The 9,802-nt window shown below is 42.6% G+C and overlaps 1 protein-coding gene across 3 annotated transcripts in view; it reads left to right on the top strand.

Moving 5' to 3' along the window:
* Positions 1-4,687: 4,687 nt before the first annotated feature.
* The window catches only part of TET2 (tet methylcytosine dioxygenase 2), a 145,339-nt gene continuing 140,224 nt past the window's right edge, over positions 4,688-9,802 (top strand). For 2 of the 3 annotated variants that reach the window (XM_006076382.4, XM_006076381.4), the window contains exon 1: positions 4,688-4,916. The gene's annotated coding sequence lies outside the window, so the exon portion shown is untranslated. The other variant, XM_025290339.3, reaches the window with a different exon arrangement.

Below are 9,802 nucleotides of genomic sequence, written 5' to 3'. Positions count from 1 at the left end.
TTGCGGTGGCTTCTCTTGCAGAGTACAAGCGCACGCTCTAGCCGCGTGGGCTTCAGTAGTTGCATCTCATGGGCTCTGGAGCGCCAGCTCCGTAGTTGTGGTGAGTGGACTGTTGGCCGGTGGCATATGGAATCTTTGGACCATTGGCAGGCAGATTTCTAGTTGTAGAGAACAGGAAGCTACTCTTCGTTGTGGTGCAGGGGCTTCTTATTGCGGGGGCTTCTCTTGTTGCGGAGCACCGACTCTAGAGCCTGCGGTTACACGCATGCTCAGTAGCTGTGGCAAGTGGCCTTAGTTCCACGGGCATGTAGAATCTTCTTGTACCAGTGATGGAATCGTTTCCTGTATTGGTGGTTGGATTCTCCTCCACTGTACCACCAGATAAGTCCCCCCAAACACTTTTAAAACTATAAAAATCTTATATCAATGTAGACTGGTGCTGAAGTAATTACTAGTAAATTTCATTACTGAAGTTTATCACTGAAAAAGAAGAAGTGAAGTCGCTCAGTCACGTCCGACTCTTTGCGACCCGATGGACTGTAGCCTACCAGGCGCCGCAGTTCATGGAATTTTTCAGGCAAGAGTACTGGAGTGGGTTGTCATTTCCTTCTCCAGGGGATCTTCCTGACCCAGGAATCGAACCCGGGTCTCCTGCATTGCAGGCAGACGCTTTACCGTCTGAGCCTATCACTGAAGCTGAAAAATTATTCTCTCAAAGAAAGTGGGGCATTAAATGTGTTACCAAATTTGGATGAGAAGAAGAGTAGTTACTGGATTGCAGATTCAGAATTCATGAGAAGGAAATTCATGGATGTCAGGAACACATTGGCAGCACTTCTAGAGGCATTTGCATGAGATCTCTAGTGATCCTAATATTCTTTTTATAACACCTTTGGCAGTTTTTTAATCAGATTAGATTTCTGAGTTTCATCTGACATCTTGTTTTAACCCCCATTAAATCAGTAGACACATTTGGTTTGAGTGCTAGGATTATATCATTTGTATCTATTTCTTTAAAAATTTCCAAATTACAGAAAGAGGAATTAACCATATGAAACAAGGTCAGGAAAAAAAAAAATAAGTAAAAATCACATTAACAAAAGAGAATCATAATATTATGATCCTTGGCTTTAGACAATGATTATTTATATTAGTAACAATGTATATCAATAATTTAAAGTGTTCTAAATGTTTCATCTCTTGGAGATTTTTTTTTTAACTGGCATTCCACTTATGTCAAATAGATACCTTGTATGGTGTGCAGTAATGTCACTAGACAAAAGAAACAAGAAAGTCCCTTCACAACAATGACTGCTGTGCTGTTTGAAGGTCAACTGTCTCTTAAGCATGCAGAGAATCTTTATCATGTCATGCTTCAGAAATATGTTTTTGGAGATGGGAAACAACAGGCCATAATTTAATGTTTTTGTTAAACCACTATAATTCTTTCAAAGGAGTATGTACCACAACTCTTTTCTCTCTGTTAAAGAGAAAGTCAAGTCCTTAAGAAAATTTCCTATTCTGCAGGAGGGGAGGAAAGTAAGAATAACCTATTATTTTTTGTTAGTACAAGAAATTTGCATTGTAAAGCAAGCTGCTGTTGTCAGCTCTTTAAAGGACAGAGCAGACAGGAAGCTGCCTCCACCCTAAGAGGCTTAGAGACCAGCAACTGAGTTAGACAGCAGGTGCCCAGGCCAATCAAGTCAATTTTCTAACACAGAATAGCATGTCGTGGAACTTGTTCTATTAGTCTTTTTTCTCTGGTAAGGAAGCAAGGATTTTTCTGTGTGGAAGCAGAGCTGGTCTTTCTAGTTGGAGGGGGGGAAATGGTAAGGAGTTTGGTAACAATTGGCTGTTGTTAAAACAACAAATTATCTTTTAAAAACACATTATCCACACCTATAAGAGGAGGAATCTCAAGAATGCACACAATTAATAAAAGCTGGCTCTGAATTACTCATACAAATGTGCACTAATATTTAGTAAACAGCTGATTATGTGCACTCTAGCTTTTCTTTCCCAGAAATAGAGGTTAAGAAAGAGGGTGTTTTGTTTTTTTTTTTTATCAACAGTACAAAATTTTACTAAAATATTTTATACCTGTAGACTTAGAATTTTACTTCCTTTTGCTGTTGAAAAGTCACAATAGCCAAGAGGAGTAAGGAATTTTCTTTCAAATTAACAAAATGTCATGGTGGTTAAGGGTGGGGTGGGGTGCAGAGAAGTTGGCAAGAAAAGGTTCAGGGCCTGTCGCAAAACCAACTGCAAGTCAAGTGTGATTCCAGACAGACAAGAACCACCTGTTACAACACAGAAAGAGGGAGGTATTTAAAAGATAAATGAGAAAGAGGTGACCCTACAGATCATTTCCCCAATTATCATACACATAAGTAAGGGAGCATTCAGGTAGTCATATCAAACTCATGTCAGTACAATATTTGCCGCATGTTATTCAATGTAAGAAGACATATATTTACTTATATACTTCTAGTCAAGCAAGAAAAACTCCTGGAAGGAGAGAGTTTATGATCGGTAATAGTATTAATAATAACTACCTGGGCACTTAGTGTCATATTTAATTCTCACAACACACTGTTTTAAGATGGGCTTCCCTAGTGGCTCAGACAGTAAAGAATCTTCCTGCAATGCAGGAGACCCAGGAAAGATCCCCTGGGGAAGGGAAAGGCAACCCACTCCAGTATTCTTACCTGGAGAATTCCATGGACAGAAGAGCCTGGCAGGGTACAGTCCATGGAATCACCAAGAGTAGCACACCACTGAGAGACTACCACTTCATACTTGACAGATAAGGGCACTGATACACAAAGAGTTAAGTACCATGCTTAAGGTCACACATTTATTAAGGGGTGGAGTCAAGATCCATCTAGGTCTGACTCCAAAGCCCATGTTTTCCACAATTCTGCTGTTGTGTGCTGGACACAAAGGTAGGTCACAGTCTTCAGGAAACTTTATTTTTGGGACTTGAGAAACAAATTACAAGGCACCTCTTAAACAGCTTACAGCTCATTAGCAATTACCAAGACTTCAAAGACATTCGTGTGCAGTTAAAAAAGATGGAAATTCATTTTACATGAATGCTTAGGGAAACGAATGATCTTGCTTAGACAAGTTCGAAACCAGAAGTCGAAGTCAACTTTGTCTCAAAGTGGAATAAACAATGTTTCATTGAAACACACTTTAAACGCTCTTCTTTGTAACAACGTAACATATAAAGAGTTGCCTTTTTAAAGCCTTTTCAAAGAGGAAATATTCCGATCTCATAAAATTGGGTAAAGCCTTAACTTCTTAAAGAAATTACGGACAAAAAATGTGAGCTATACAAAATAACTTGTGTTGACTTAAGAATAGCCTGGTCACAATGTAGCGATCCCAAAACAGATGTGCCCCCCAAAATCTATCTAAAATTTTAATGCCAGTAACGTGAGAACTTCTAAGAGAGGGCGAATCTCAAAAACTATCAATCTGATATAACGATTCACATGGGCTTTGTTCTTTATCTCATCTTCAACATAAATGATGATTCTTTTTAACAAAGCATTAAAAAGAGAAGCAAATCTACTCGGCAATAGAAAAGAAAAACTGTCAACGGATGCGAGTGATTATAGAATCCCGAACGTCAGGGAAAATCGAGAGTCCGTCATTCGGAGTTTAGTTCTTCACGGGTCGATTTCTTCGTTACTTAATTATAAGGCTGGACATTTTTGCAAAATAGAGGCTCTTACGCGAGAAACTGCAGGTTTATTTCTTACGACCGAATTTAGGGAGAAGTAAGGAGTCACTGTTGAGAAAGTCCTCTCGGATCTGCGTGAATCCTTCTTCTCAGCCCACGTGGCCAAAGTAAACAGAAGGTGGGCTGGGGCGGTGAGAAGCGGGCCTCGGTCAATTTCCTAATTTGTAGAGTCCTTGAGACTACAGGCCCCTAAAGCACTAAGGGCATGCCCTCTGAGAAACTGGGGAGTGCTTCTGCAGAGCGAGATTAAAACGACCGTGGGGAGAGGATGCCAAAGCGGGGGCGAGGCGGGGCGAGTGGACCTACCAGGGGTTGGGGTGCGGGCCTGCGCGGGCGAAGGTGGGTGCGCTCCGGGGCGTGCGCGGGGATACCTGCCAGGAGGTGGGAGTCGGGGCGGGCGCGCGGGCACTGGGGATTAGGGAGGTGCGCATCTACCCTAAGGTCGCGGTGGGTACGATACCAAAAAAAGTTTAAAAGGTTCAGCTGGGGTCTCGCACCCTCCTGCCAGGGACCCACGCTACCTCCCCCGTCGCGCCAGTCCCACGCCTCCACCTGGGTGGCGACCCGTCCAAGGGTCCCGGGGTCCGGACCTTCCCCCGCGCTCCTCCGGGCGCACTGCTCCCCTCCCTGGCTCCCCAGTCCCAGCCTCGAGAGTGCGCCCCTTCGATCAGCCCCAGGTGCCTCCGGTTTTTGTGCCGGGAGCTCCGGGGCGAGGAGCCAATTCCCGGGGAGTCCGGGCCGAGAGCCCCGGGGCGGCGGTGGAGGCCCGGGCGGAGGGGAAGGAGGAGGAGGCCAGAAGGAGGAGGAGGAGGAGGAAGCGGGGCGGAGGAGGCGGAGAAGCGGGAGGAGGAGGAGGCGGAGAGCGGCGGCGGCGGCAGCGGCCAGAGCTCGGGCGGCCCCGCCGCCTCCTCCTCGCGAGCGCCGCGCGCCCAGGCCCGGCTCGCATGCGAGTCACGTCCGCCCCCTTGCCGCGGCCGCCCCGAGACGCCAGCCCCGCCGAGTGATGAGAACAGACGTCAAACTGCCTTATGAATATTGATGCGGAGGCTAGGCTGCTTTCGTAGAGAAGCAGAAGGAAGCAAGATGGCTGCCCTTTAGGATTTGTTAGAAAGGAGACCCGACTGCAAACTGCTGGATTGCTGCAAGGCTGAGGGACGAGAACGAGGTCAGAGCGCTTCTCTTATGCCGCGAAACTCTCCCTTTCCTCTCCCCTTCGCTTTCTCTCGGGCTCACAGGGACTGGGGAGCAAAGCCTGCAGTGTCACCCGCAAATACCAAGAGGGAAGAAGGGAAGCTTCACAAATTACTGGAGCCTCTTCAACATGGCTGACAAATATAGTTTTAATTCCCCCCCCACCCCCTTTTAAACCTGTAGTTGTGTGTTCTCCTCTCTTTCCTGTTAATTAATGCTCGTGCCCTCCTCACCCAGAAAACTTACCTTTGTGAGTCCGGCCGGCCGCTTTCCCGGCCTTTTATCCTCCGGAAAGTGATTTTTCTCTGCTTTCCTTTCTAAACTAGTTCAGCTGTCGGGGGGCACGACTTTTTCCTTGAATCTTCCCCCACCCCCTCCCTCGGTGGAAGGCAGACGAGCCCCGGGTTTATCCTCACCCACCCCTGGGGAGCACACGGAGCGAGTGGTTTTCGACCCTTTTCTCCGCTGGGGGTCTGGATCTGAGTGTGCGTTTGCGTCCGCCCCCTTCTGCCTGCCCCGTGTCCCCTTTTCGGGGGGCCGCGCTCAGCGAGTGTCAGGGCGAGTGGAACAGGAGTCCACTCGGTCGGGGGTTGTTGTGTTGTTGTTTTTTTTTTTCTTCCCCCCCTGAAGTCCGCGGGTTTTGTTAGCGCTGCGGAGCCGAGAGAGGAAAGAATAGTTTCTTGGCTTCCCCACACAAGACCCGAACCCCACTTTTCTCAAGGTACATCAGCTCTGCCATGGGCTGTACCTTCCAGCGTGGGGGAACGTGTGTGAGAGCATTTGTGAGCAAATCTGTATCCTGGCTTTGTGCTTCTCCCAAATCAGCTTCGTCGGGTTCACCGGTAAGTGACAGGCAGACACAAAGGCAGGCGCAGGCCGGGGGAGGGGGCAGACGGGCGGGCGCGGGGACGGGGGGAGAGGGGAGAGTTGGAAGACTGCAAGGTCAGGGGCGCAGAAAGAAATGAAACCCAATCCCAGTGAAAAAACGGAGAAGCAGAGAGCAGATTTCTAACAGTCTCATCCAAATTTCTCTTTTTCGCAGTTCTCTGGTCTTTTTATCTTTCTACCTTTCTCTGTGTGTCCCTTTTCTCCTCCCGTTCTTCTCCTTTTTCTCCTTCTTCCTTCACTCATACATGTCTCTTGATGAATCTTTTTCATGGAGGCTGCTTTTCTAGCGATACTAAGCTAAGTTTCTACGGAGAGTTTTCTATCTGTGGCAAAATAAAGTGTGGGCTGGATAGACCGCTGGGAAGGTCGAATGTGAAATACAAGTGAAATGTACAGGCTGTTGCCCTCATGACATACTTTTAATTGTATTGAGTGAGTTTTTCTCCTCCTCCTTGTACTGTTTAGGAATTGAAAAGGGGTCATTTTCCAGTCGTTTAAAATTTAGTAAAATATTTTTGTATTTGCCTGTCTAGGGAGTAGAATAGAGCCACAGTTTAAAATCTCAAATCATACATCATGCTTTTCTTTCTCCAATCAGGGATAGATAATGACAAATCCAAGTCCAAAAATATTCATCAATAAATGATCCAACATAAAAGTAAGATTCTATCTTAGGGACAGTTGGAAATGTATATAGGAAAGATACTGGCTGTGGTTTGGTTTGATTTAAGGCTGTGGGTATTGTTGCTTGGCTAATGAAATCATTATATTTGCATTTTAATGGAAAGTCGAAATACTGGAGGGGAGTTATATTCTTTTCCTTGTTTGCTTGTGTGTTTCATAATAGGTTTGAAGTAGAATATACATTTCAACATAATAAATACTGATATTTTAATGCTATTAAACAGAGAAGTGTTACTGAAGGATTGGAAAGTCAAACAAGTTTAGAAGTCATGTATATGATTAAAAGATGGATGGGGGAAAAAACGCAATAATGGACATTGTTCCATAAATCCCATCTCCAAAACTACTTGTTCTTAGTAATTCACTTTGTAACTCTACATTTTGATCTCTGGAAAGCAGTTAAGTTTAATTGTTGTAGAGGCATGATTACAAGGGAGACATGTTACTCATCTTTGTGGAATAGAAACAGCTCATTTGGTTGTTCTTATTTGTCCTCAGATAATAAAGAAAACACTTAAAGAGTTTAGCAGAAATGCTTACTATCTGTTGAGAAAACTGTGGTTAATTATCCCAGCAATTCAGAATTTAAAATATATAATTCCTTTTGCCAAGAGTAGTATCTTAACTATTTTGGGGGGACTTTTCCAATGTTGTATATACTGTCTTCAGGCTATTCAACTAATAATAGATGTAATATTTATTGCTCACATTGATAAATAAGAATATCTACATTGGTTAATCATTTTGAATGTGACCATGAAGGCCTGTTCTTTCCCAGCATCCAATTTAGACTTTTCTGAAAGTAGCTGCTAATGAATATTGTATAAGGGACTTCAATGATTATAAGGACCTGTACATTTTATTCACCAATCCAAATAAAAGTGTTCTCTTTTATTAGAAAAATTATTTGAATTACTATGGAATAGTTTACAATGAAAGATATAACCTCAGCTCTTTGTTTACCAAATTTGTGAAAGTCAGTGCTACCTGGATTCTTCAAAAATTTCACAGCTTGACCTGTTTTGGGTAATTGAATTGTAGTGGAGTCATAGTGGAGAATAATAAGATAGATAGTTTTTCTTAAACTACAATATTGTTTTGCTTATGTTTAAAAATTGAGCTTATGCTTAATGAGAAATTAACTTGGAATAAGGGAAGTCTCTTGTCTTGTTTAAATTCACACATTTACCAAACTTCTTAGGGCTCTGATTAGGTCTGGCCTCGTGCTGGTCCATGCCAGGAGCCAACGGAATTGATAGGATTTTGATTCAGTGGCACATGGGCATAGACATTGGCAGGTCCGCGGCACTCCCAGCAGGTGAAATGCGGCTGCCCAGGAGTTGTTATGACAGACTTCCAGAGTTCTGTTTGGGCACTAGACTTATATTAGATAACAAAGACTGGAGTTAATGTTTTGGTTTCACTTGTTGGAATTAGAATTTCTCTATCAATTTCTCCAGTGCTCCACCCATACACAGTGCTGTAAGCCAGATGTCACTATTGAAATGTATTTCCTTATTTGCTGACTCATTAAGAAGTTCTTATGATTCACAGAAACACCTGGCAGAACACCTTCTTTTTCATCCTGCCCCAAATCCAAGTTAGTATATTCTTATGAATTCTCAAGAAATTACCATAAAATGTTCTCAAAATGTTTCACAGTTTTTAGAATGTCCAGTATTTAGAAAGTGTTCAGTCTGCTTTTCTTTGCCCTAATTCCTTCTACTACAAGAGTTCAATTGTTGTCTTTGTTGTTGATGTTGTCGTTAGTTAGAAGAATTTAATAGTCTTACCTAGCCATCTTCACTAGGAAGAGACTTCTTTTGTAAACAACTGTGTAGACTGTTCCACTCTAATCTTTCTGAGTCATGGAGACAGGTTAAAACTTTGGATCAGCTAGCTGTCAGTGTTGGTTCATGAAAGTAATGTTTTCTCAACTATTAGGCCGAGACAGGTTAAAACTTTGGATCAGCTAGCTGTCAGTGTTGGTTCATGAAAGTAACATTTTCTCAACTATTAGGCCATCACTGCATAGTAGTTCTGAAGAGTAGTAATGGCACCAGAGCCAGTAGCAAGAAAATATCTCTTAAGCCAGCTTTACAAATGGAGTCTTAACTGTGGGAGAGTAAGGTTGCCAAGTAGAGCTGGTGGTTATCTTGGAAACTGTGTTGAAGAACACAACCACAAATGATTTTGCCAAATATACAGTATTTACTTGGTCTAGATCTCCAATTTCTATTTTGATTCACTGCCAAAACTCAGTGAATATTGTGGCATTATTTAAGAAGGTTACATAGTGCATCTGTTGTTTTGGTATGTTGTAGGAGAGAAGAGTTTCAGAAAGGAAGAGGGTAAAGCAATACACCTGAATCATTATGACTAGCAGCCAAAAAAGAATTGTGTGTCTTTGCTTATTTCCAGCATTATTCTTATCCTAAATTGTGCATTGCAGAAAAATCCTAAGATAGACATACAATACTTTCTCAGTAAAATAGATTTTGGTTGCCCATTCCAAAATAGTAAATTCTATCAGCTTTCATTTATACCTTTTCCACTTGTCATGAAATGCAGTTAAGTGCACCAGGTTTCAAGAAGTATAGATAGATGGTAGATGGATTTTGAATATTTTGTATAAAAATAAATTCAGTGAAAATGTCAACCTACCTGCAGTATTAAGAATTTGGAAATCAACATTTTATACTTACTAAGGGTTGTTCCTCAAAGTGACTTGAATTCAAGCTTTGGATAATCTGAGAATTAAGTAAAAAGATGAGTGAATTGGGATGAAGTGTTTTGGAGGACAATTTAGGACAGAAAATGAAGTTATTGCTTCACTAAAAATACCATAAATGCTTCTTTCAAGTTAGATTTATGTCTGTTGAAAGATTTATGTTCTGAGAATAGCACTGAAACATGTATATTATCATATGTGAAACAGATCTCAAGTCCAGGTTTGATGCATGAGACAGGGTGCTCAGGGCTGGTGCACTGGGATGACCCTGAGGGATGGGATGGGGAGGGAGGTGGGAGGGGGGGTTCAGGATGGGGAACACATGTACACCCATTGCAGATTCATGTGCATGTATGGCAAAAATCACTACAATATTGTAAAGTAATTAGCCTCCAATTAAAATAAATAAATTAAAAAAAAAAGTTATGTTCTATGTCTTTTTATTCCCTAATAGAATCTATTGGTATACTACTAGGTCCAGGTTTAATTTGTTGGGGGTCAGGGGTGAATTTGTTGTGGGGTGAAGGTGCTCAGAGGGTACTAACTTCCAGTTATGA

Source organism: Bubalus bubalis, chromosome 7 (assembly GCF_019923935.1).
Source record: "Bubalus bubalis isolate 160015118507 breed Murrah chromosome 7, NDDB_SH_1, whole genome shotgun sequence".
NCBI classification, from domain to species: Eukaryota; Metazoa; Chordata; class Mammalia; order Artiodactyla; family Bovidae; genus Bubalus; species Bubalus bubalis.
The sequence above is the reverse complement of the archived record's forward strand: the minus strand, read 5'-3'. Positions and strand labels throughout refer to the sequence as shown.